This window comes from Somniosus microcephalus, chromosome 1 (assembly GCF_052327205.1).
Source record: "Somniosus microcephalus isolate GS21.2 chromosome 1, FLI_Smic_1.0, whole genome shotgun sequence".
Taxonomy (NCBI): Eukaryota; Metazoa; Chordata; class Chondrichthyes; order Squaliformes; family Somniosidae; genus Somniosus; species Somniosus microcephalus.
The window spans coordinates 344,872,721-344,881,343 of NC_140987.1; the positions used below are offsets into that span (position 1 = coordinate 344,872,721).

Sequence of the window (8,623 nt, forward strand, 5' to 3'; positions counted from 1 at the left end):
ATGCCAACAATAACTTGGTGAACAGCAGTTGCTGATTCAGACATTAGACTATGGGAAATTTCTAACTTATTCATTCACCCCAGAGTACAGTTTTTCCCAAGTCTTTCCTGTGCTCTCATATCCACTGGCATCAAATTCCTAAAGCATCTGACCTTGTTATAGCTCCCACTGGTTGTACTTTGTTATTTTGCTACATACTGTACCAAACAGTGATGGAAGATTCTTGGGCACTAAGCAAATCAAGGGATATGGGGATCGGTTGGGAAACTGAAGTTGATGTAGAAGTTCAGCATGATCTTATTGAATGGTGGAGTGGGCTCGAGGGGCTGTATGGCCTACTGCTGCTCCTATTTCTTATGTTCTTATGTATATGCATTGGTCTGGCAGGGTATAAATTTGCATCCATAATTTCTCACAAATTGAGTGCTTGATCTATACCATGCTATGAGGGGCTGGGACAACAGGAAGAACTGAGACATCTAAATACATACGGAGTAAAATCTGCGAGTAAGCTTGCGTCAGCCATTTTCATGCTGCTGTGAACATTTGGTTACAATACTGCATTGGTAAAGGGAGTATTTTGCTTCACATATGGGAAGTGGTGACATCTATGGGTGACAGTGAGCCTAACATGGTTTGGGGGTAGGCAATGCCCAAGCAGACAACTTTGAAGGGCCAACATCAAGGGACTGGGAGAAGCCTTCGAGAAATGTACTGGATATAGAGCTGAAGAAAACCTCAGTTAAGGAAAAATAGAACACCTTTTAAAAGCATTCTCCTGACTATGTAAGGTAACTATGGGCTGTATTTTAATGGTGAAAGTGGGTTGGGGGGCAGTGGGAGGGAGGGTTCGGTGGGGGGGTGGGCCCTTTGGAGGATTGGGGGGTCGGGCAGAAGATCGGGGGTCGGCCAGGCCGGGCGTTAAGAGGATTGGGGGGGGGGGGGGAGAGAGGATAAGGGCTCGATGATCAGGGAGGGGGGAGGGAAGAGAAGATCGCGTCTGGTCACTGGAGGATCGTGGTCGGCCTCCGGCTGATCAGGGGTGGGGGGGGGGGAGGGAAGAGAAGATTGTGGCCGGCCACTGGACGATCGGGGTGGTGGGGGGCAGCGGAGAGAGGAACGGGGTCGGCCTCAGCATCATCGGGGGGGGGGGGGGGGTTAGGCAGGGATCCTGAATCCAGGAAGTATGTGTAAAGGCATTTACCTCCGGGATGCAGCAGTCCTCGCCTTGTTGTAATGAAGTGTGTAAAACCTGACCAGCTACAGTTAAAAACAAAATGGAGGCTAAAGAACAGGCTCCCAGCCTTATTAAAATATTTAAATTGATGCCCCCACGTCCTGCCTCCCCGCCCCGCCTCCATTAAAACCAGAAGTGGGCGGGTTGGAGGCGGGTTCAGGTTGGGATTCTGATTTTTAACAATTTGACTAGCCCCACGCTCCAAACCCACCTTTTTTTTGGTTAAAATTCCACCCATGTGTCAAGGACTAATGAAGATAGACGAATGAAATGTGACCCTAACTAGATTAACAAGTCAATGTGAAGTGAATCATGAGGAAAAACAAACTCTACAAAACCTATAGGGAGAAAGGTGAATGAAACCATTGGGAATCTCCAAAACTTTAAGAACCGGAGGTCCGGCAGGCTAAGAGGGAACTAGAAAGGAGCATAGCTATAGATGCCAAATATACAGTAAGACATTTTCTAGTTTTGTAAAAGCATTGAGGTTGTAATTGGGTTTGAAAACCTAGGTTTCTACCAAAGAATGGGTTACATGGAGTGAACTGTCTCGTGTGTACTTATCTTTGGGCTAAAGAAAGCTGAGGACAGAGTGGGATAAGGAACATAAGAAATAGGAGCAGGAGTAGGGCATTTGGCCCTTCGAGTCTGCTCTGCCATTCAATAAGATCATGGCTGATCTTCCACCTCAACTCCACCTTCCTGCACTATCAGAGATGTCGGGGAACATGGGGTCTAATGAGAGGAAGAAACTGAAAGAAATCAGTATTTTTAGGGAAATGGTGTTAGAGAAATTGATGGGATTGAAGGCCGATAAATCCCCAGGGCCTGATAATCTACATCCTAGGGTACTTAAGGAAGTGTCCCTCGAAATAGTAGATGCATTGCTAGTCATCCTCCAAAATTCTATAGACTCTGGAACAGTTCCCATGGATTGGAGGGTAGCTAATGTTACCCCACTATTCAAAAAAGGTGGTAGAGAAAAAATGGGGAATTATAGACCGGTAAGCCTGACATCGGTAGTGGGGAAAATGCTAGAGTTCATGATAAAAGATGTAATAGCAGAGCACTTGGAAAACAGTGACAGGATCGGTCAAAGTCAACATGGATTTACGAAAGGTAAATCGTGATTGACTAATCTACTGGAATTTTTTGTGGATGTAACTGGTAAATTAGATAAGGGAGAACCAGTGATCTGGTGTATTTGGACTTTCAGAAGGCTTTCGATAAGGTCCCGCATTAGAGATTAGCATGTAAAGTTAAGGCACATGGGATTGGGGGCAAGGTGCTGACTTGGATAGAGAACTGGTTGGCAGACAGGAAGCAAAGAGTTGGAATAAATGGATGTTTTTCCCAGTGACAGGCAGTGACTAGTGGGGTACCGCAGGGATCGGTCCTAGGACCCCAGCTATTCACAATATATATTAATGATCTAGACGAGGGAACTAGATGTAATATCTCCAAGTTTGCAGACGACACAAAGTTGGGTGGGTGTGTGTGCTGTGAGGAGGATGCCGAGAAACGCCAGTATGATTTGGACAGGTTGGGTGATTGGGCAGATGCATGGCAGATGCAGTATAATGTGGATAAATGCGAGGTTATCCACTTTGGTGGCAAAAACAGGAAGGCAAATTATTATCTGAATGGCAATAGATTGGGAGAAGGGGAAGTGCAACGAGACCTGGGTGTCCTTGTGCACCAGCCGCTGAAGGTAAGCATGCAGGTGCAGCAGGCGGTTACGAAGGGAAATGGTATGTTGGCCTTCGTAGCGAGAGGGTTCGAGTACAGGAACAAGGATGTCTTGCTGCAGTTGTACAGGGCCTTGGTGAGACCACATCTTAAGTATTGTGTGCAGTTTTGGTCGCCTTATCTGAGGAAGGATGTTCTTGCCATGGAGGGAGTGCAGCGAAGATTCACCAGGCTGATACCTGGGATGGCAGGAATTACGTATGAGGAGAGATTGGGTCAATTGGGCTTATACTCGCCGGAGTTTAGAAGAATGAGTGGGGATCTCATTGAAACTTATAAAATTCTAACAGGACCAGACAGACTAAATGCAGGAAGGATGTTCCCGTTGGCCGGGGAGTCCAGAACCAGGGGTCACAGTCTAAGGATAAGGGGTAAGCCATTTAGGACAGAGATAAGGAGGAATTTCTTCACCCAGAGATTTGTGAACCTGTGGAATTCTCTACCACAGAAGGCAGTTGAGGCCAATTCATTAAATATATTCAAGAAGGAGTTAGCTATATTTCTTAAGGCTAAAGGGATCAAGGGATATGGGGAGAGGCAGGGACAGGGTACTGAATTTGGATGATCAGCCATGATCTCATTGAATGGCGGAGCAGGCTCGAGGGGCCGAATGGCCTACTCCTATCTTCTATGTTTCTATGTTTCTATCCCTATATCTCTTGATTCCCTTAATATCCAAAAATCTATCGATCTCTGTCTTGAATATACTCAACGATTGAGCCTCCACAGTCCTCTGGGGTAGAGAATTCCAAAGATTCACCACCCTCTGAGTGAAGAAATTTCTCCTCATCTCAGTCCTAAAGGGCTGACCCCTTATTCTGAGACTGTGACCCCTGGTTCTAGACTCTCCAGCCAGGAAAAATATCCTCCCTGCATCTACCCCGTCAAGCCCTATAAGAATTTTGTATGTTTCAATGAGATCACCTCTCATTCTTCTAAACTCCAGAGAATATAGGCCTAGTCTACTCAATCTCTCCTCATAGGACAATCCCCCCCATCCCAGGAATCAGTCTGGCGAACCTTTGTTGCACTCCCTCTAAGGCAAGTATATCCTTCCTTAGGTGAGGAGACCAAAACTGTACACAATACTCCAGGTGTGGTCTCACCAGGGCCCTTTGTAATTGCAGTAAGACGTCTTTACTCTTATACTCAAATCCTCTTGTAATAAAGGCCAACATACCATTTGGTTTCCTAATTGCTTGCTGTACCTGCATGTTAACTTTCAGTGATTCATGTACAAGGACACCCAGGTCCCTCTGAACACCAACATTTCCCAATCTCTCACCATTTAAAAAATATTCTGCTTTTCCATTTCTATATAGAAGCAAAGGAAAATCAAATGGCAGAAAAATACAAAAAGCGATCAGTGAAAAAGAGAAAGATCTAGACTTCACTGTGTATTTCTGATCCAGATCATTAATCAGAAAATCAATTCAAATCGAATAATAATCAAATGTTATCAATGGTTTGGTTACAGTTGAATGGTAGGTCATAAGGAATTGGTGAAAGCTCTCTACAAGCCAAATAACTAAATTTCATTCTCATACTTTGTATGAAAGAAAATATTTAAATTCTTTGTTGCAGTTTAGAAGTCTGAAGGAGTAGAAAGGGGATAATTTGTAAACAGAGCCGATACAATGGGGTAGACTTTCAGCTTACTGCCCAAACTTAAACCTGATGCAGTAGATTGGTAGTCCGTTATAGAAACCGCCCAATTTACATTTCTGTCAAATCAATGGAAATAAAAAATGGGCGGTTTCTATATTGGTTGGCTTATCTGCATCACCAGTTTTATGCCCGAGCTATTTCTCAGACTATCTTCTTGTCCTTGGTGTGGCTCCCCATTGTGAACTGTGCCGATGTGCCACTACCTCTTCATAGACCAACACACTGATCATTCTGAATAATGTAAGGCGATGATCCAGTTGGTGAGGATTGTAAGATTGTAATGTCAAAGTTGTAAGATTGCAATGTTCAAATTGGCGAGGGTTGAAAATGTAGATTTTAATATATATATAGTTTGGTGGGGGGATCAAGTAAATTGGGTATAATCCATGATAATGTGAAATTTTTGTTCTTCAGTTCTTCCTGACTGACTTTCTTGTTCCCTTTTCCTCTCAGCCCTTGTCTCTTGGTCTGGGAATCTTGCTGAATACTCTCCTAAACTGTTGCGATGAACCTTCTATCCAATATAGTGTTGCACAGCCACTTCAGCTCTATCCATTTCCACACTTTCTGAACAAAACAGCACAAGTAAATATCTATTTATCAGTTCTGTGCAGAGACCTCCTCAGTCAGCATTAACCAACTGTAGTCTGCCATCAATCAACGCAATCAGCTCTTATAGTTGCTAACTGTGAAGTCTGAAATCAGTGTCTAATTTCTATTAAACCACTGTAAAAAATTGTTGTAATTTGTGCACAAGAAAAGTTAGAAACTGTAATCTTTCATAATGAAATATTAGCTTTAAGGACCACAATTATTAAGAATAAAACCAAAACCTTACACTCCTGCTGTTTTTTTTCTGTTATGCACAATTTTCATGAAAAATAACCAAAAGGATCGCTGCTAGATAGGAAACATTGATAATAAAAGATAAATATTCCAATCAATGGTTTTAGAGTACTAAAGAATGAGTTTTTACTGTACTTTTAGTTAACTTTAATTGGATTAAATCTCTTTTCTGGGCTTCTAAGTTAAAAGGACACAGATACATGTTAGTAGCAAGTTGTGGTAATTTGCAGCAAATATATAGGCCTAGAAATTGGGTTGGTAGCGCCGGCGCTGAGTGCCTAAAGAGACCTAGAATTGGGCGAAGCCCTATGTTGGGGCGAGCGCTATGAAGATAGCGCCAACTCAGATATTGACGATACATTTAGCGCCTGCGCTAAGTGTTTGCGCGCGCCCGCGAGCGCAAGCAGCTCATGACGTCATTTCAGTGTGCAACGCCTTTTAGGAGCGCCTGAGCGCATATTGGGTGGCGCCCGGAGCCTTAGCGCCCAGCGCTATTAGTGACAGTTCAAGGGAGGGCTAACAGGCCCTTCTCGGAGTAGGGTGGCGCTATTTAAAGGGGACAGCTCTAGTGCAGAATCTTCTGCCACTTGGCCTGCTCATTGCGATCGCTGCTAGAGAGAGTTGGCGAGCTAATGTGGAGCGGAGTTCTGGGAATTTAGCTTTACAGTACTTGGGACCTTCAACCCTGTCCGAACCACTTGCACCACTACATCTAAAAGCCTTTTGACCAATTGGCATCAGATTGGGAGCTTGTTTGGAGGGCGACGGCCTCATCGCCCAACACTGTGAAGGGGCAGAGAGACGGCGGGAGAGAGGGCCGGGATTGGCCAGAATGAGGAGGGGCAATGGAGGTCGCCCAATCTGACGGGACGCTGCGAGGGTCTTTAGGCAGCAGGTGACAAGCCTTGACATGTCGGAGGAGCAGTGTTTGCGAAGGCTCCGAAACTGGAGGGACATTGTTACTGATCTGTGCCACCTGCTTGGTCAGCATCTGCAGCCGCGTGAACGCTGCAGAACCTCTCTGTCTGTTATGGCTAAACTGACTGATGCCCTCCATTTTTATGGCAACGGATCCTTTCAGTCAGCCATTGGGGACAATGCGACTGTCGCTCAGGCTGCAGTCCGCTGTTGCATCCGGCAAGTGACAGATGCCCTTTATAGGTGAACGCGTCAATTCATTACCTTCCCTCGGACCCTGCACAAGCAGGCGGAGGAGGAGGAGTATGAGGAGGAGGAGGAGGAGGAGGAGGAAGATCGAAGGGCTGCTGAAAGTGGAAGGTCCATTCGTCAGAGGCTCCTCTGGACTCGTGTCGACACCCCTGTGGCAGAATGATGAGAGTCTTAACTCATGCGCACTTTGGATGTTTCAGGGCCTCTAAATGCCAGCATCACTGAAAGTAGTCACATGCACCATGCCACATTGAAACTTCTGTTTATTGACACAAAAGTCTTTCATTACAGCTAAACAACGTAATGTGAGCACAAACCATAACTTTCAAAACAACTGTTAACTGTTCGGCCAAGCCGCAAAACTCAACAACCCTCAGCAAATATAACAGCAGGTGAGGGTGTCCTTGAATTTGGACAAACAAACATCTCACCACCTCCCTGTACAACTGACCCCTTCAGGGAGAACGACTTCTCTTCTGCGCCCGGCCCCTTCCCTCCCTGCTGCTCCTACGTAATTGGACCCCAGTGGCGGGCTCAAGGCTGGGGGACGCCTCCTGACTGTCTGGAAGCGCGGAAGCCCCTGAGGGACGGCCTGGCCGATCTCTGGGCTTGGAGGGTGCGGACGCAGGATGCTTGCTGTGACCATGGCTGGGAGCAGTGTGGCCTGCAGGTGGTGGCAGCTGCAATGCAGGCGTCCCAGCGCTGGCATGTGCAATGCTCTCCTGCCGAGAGAGGACACCTGCACCATGGTCGGACGACACACTGGCTATCAGAGGGGAGCGGCTCGGCTCATCCGCCACAATCGCATGCTCCACTGATTCCTGGCCTTGTACGGGAGTGGAAGGGCCCGGGGTGATCCTATCTGATGCAGAGAGGGTGGCTGCAGTGAGAGATCGCGTTGCGTCAATCTGGCTGTGGAGGAGCCCAACAAGTGACTGCGTGGCAACAGTGAGGACCTGTGTGCCAGGTGCCAGTGCTTCGGAGAAGGCCTGGACAGTTCTTCCCATGGTTTCAGACAAGGCAGGTGCCGACCGCTCCACTGCCTCGGACAAGCCCTGCACAGACCTTTCCAGGGATTGTCCGAAGCCCTGAACAGTCCTTTCCATTGCCGACTCAAAGCCGTGGACAGTCCTCTCCATTGTTGGGCCGAAGCCCTGGATAGTCCTGTCCATTGTGGCCCCGAAGCCCTGGATAGAGCTGTCCATAGTTTCCCCGAACACCTGGAGAGTCCTCTCCATTGTGGCCCCAAAGCCCTGCAGAGTCCTCTCCATTGTTGCCCCGAAGTCCAACATACTCCTAGCCAATGAATCTATTGACTCGAGCATCTTCTCCACTGCAGCCATCAGCTCCATGTGTCTGACCCGGGCCTGTTTGCTCATCTCAGCCAGGCGACGGACCTCATCTGCACTCTGTGCAGCAGTCATGACGACCTGCCTTGCCCTCCGGGGAGACGGTGGCCGAACTTGCCTATCCCCCATGCGCTGCTGCATGCCGCTTGGTCCGGCAACTGGTTCATCCTCAGAGCCACCCCCCCTCCCCTCCAGGGGACTACTATCCCCAGTCTGCAGATGTCTCAGCTACCCGGATTCTGCAGCGGCTGGTCCAGATTCCTCCTGGTCCTCGCCCCCGGTGGCACTGGCACTGGCAGCTTCAGTGCGTTGAGCCCAAGTTGGTGCTGCTTCACCTGAAAGTGGGAGGTGGAAGAGTGGCTTTAGCAAAAGGACAGCTTTGCTGAAAGGCGTGCCAGATTGCGGCAAGGCTCTGACATGGCTGCACACTGAGGATGCATGCTGGCGGGGGGACCAAGTGGAAGGCAACAGGTGAAAAAGCTGAGAGCCTTACCCTCGCTGTCGGTAATGGGGTCGGCAGATGCAGTGGTCACAGGACCAGACAGATGTCCTCCAAGTATCTGGTGCACTCTCTTCTCCAGATCCATGAGAGTGACCACTTGTG

The 8,623-nt window shown here is 47.7% G+C and overlaps 1 long non-coding RNA gene across 1 annotated transcript; it reads left to right on the forward strand.

Moving 5' to 3' along the window:
• The first annotated feature begins 550 nt into the window (after nucleotides 1-550).
• On the forward strand, nucleotides 551-5,496 carry LOC147124948 (uncharacterized). Its single transcript, XR_015080799.1, has 2 exons — nucleotides 551-791; nucleotides 5,108-5,496. It is a non-coding gene; the product is annotated as an uncharacterized LOC147124948 (long non-coding RNA).
• The last annotated feature ends 3,127 nt before the right edge of the window (nucleotides 5,497-8,623 follow it).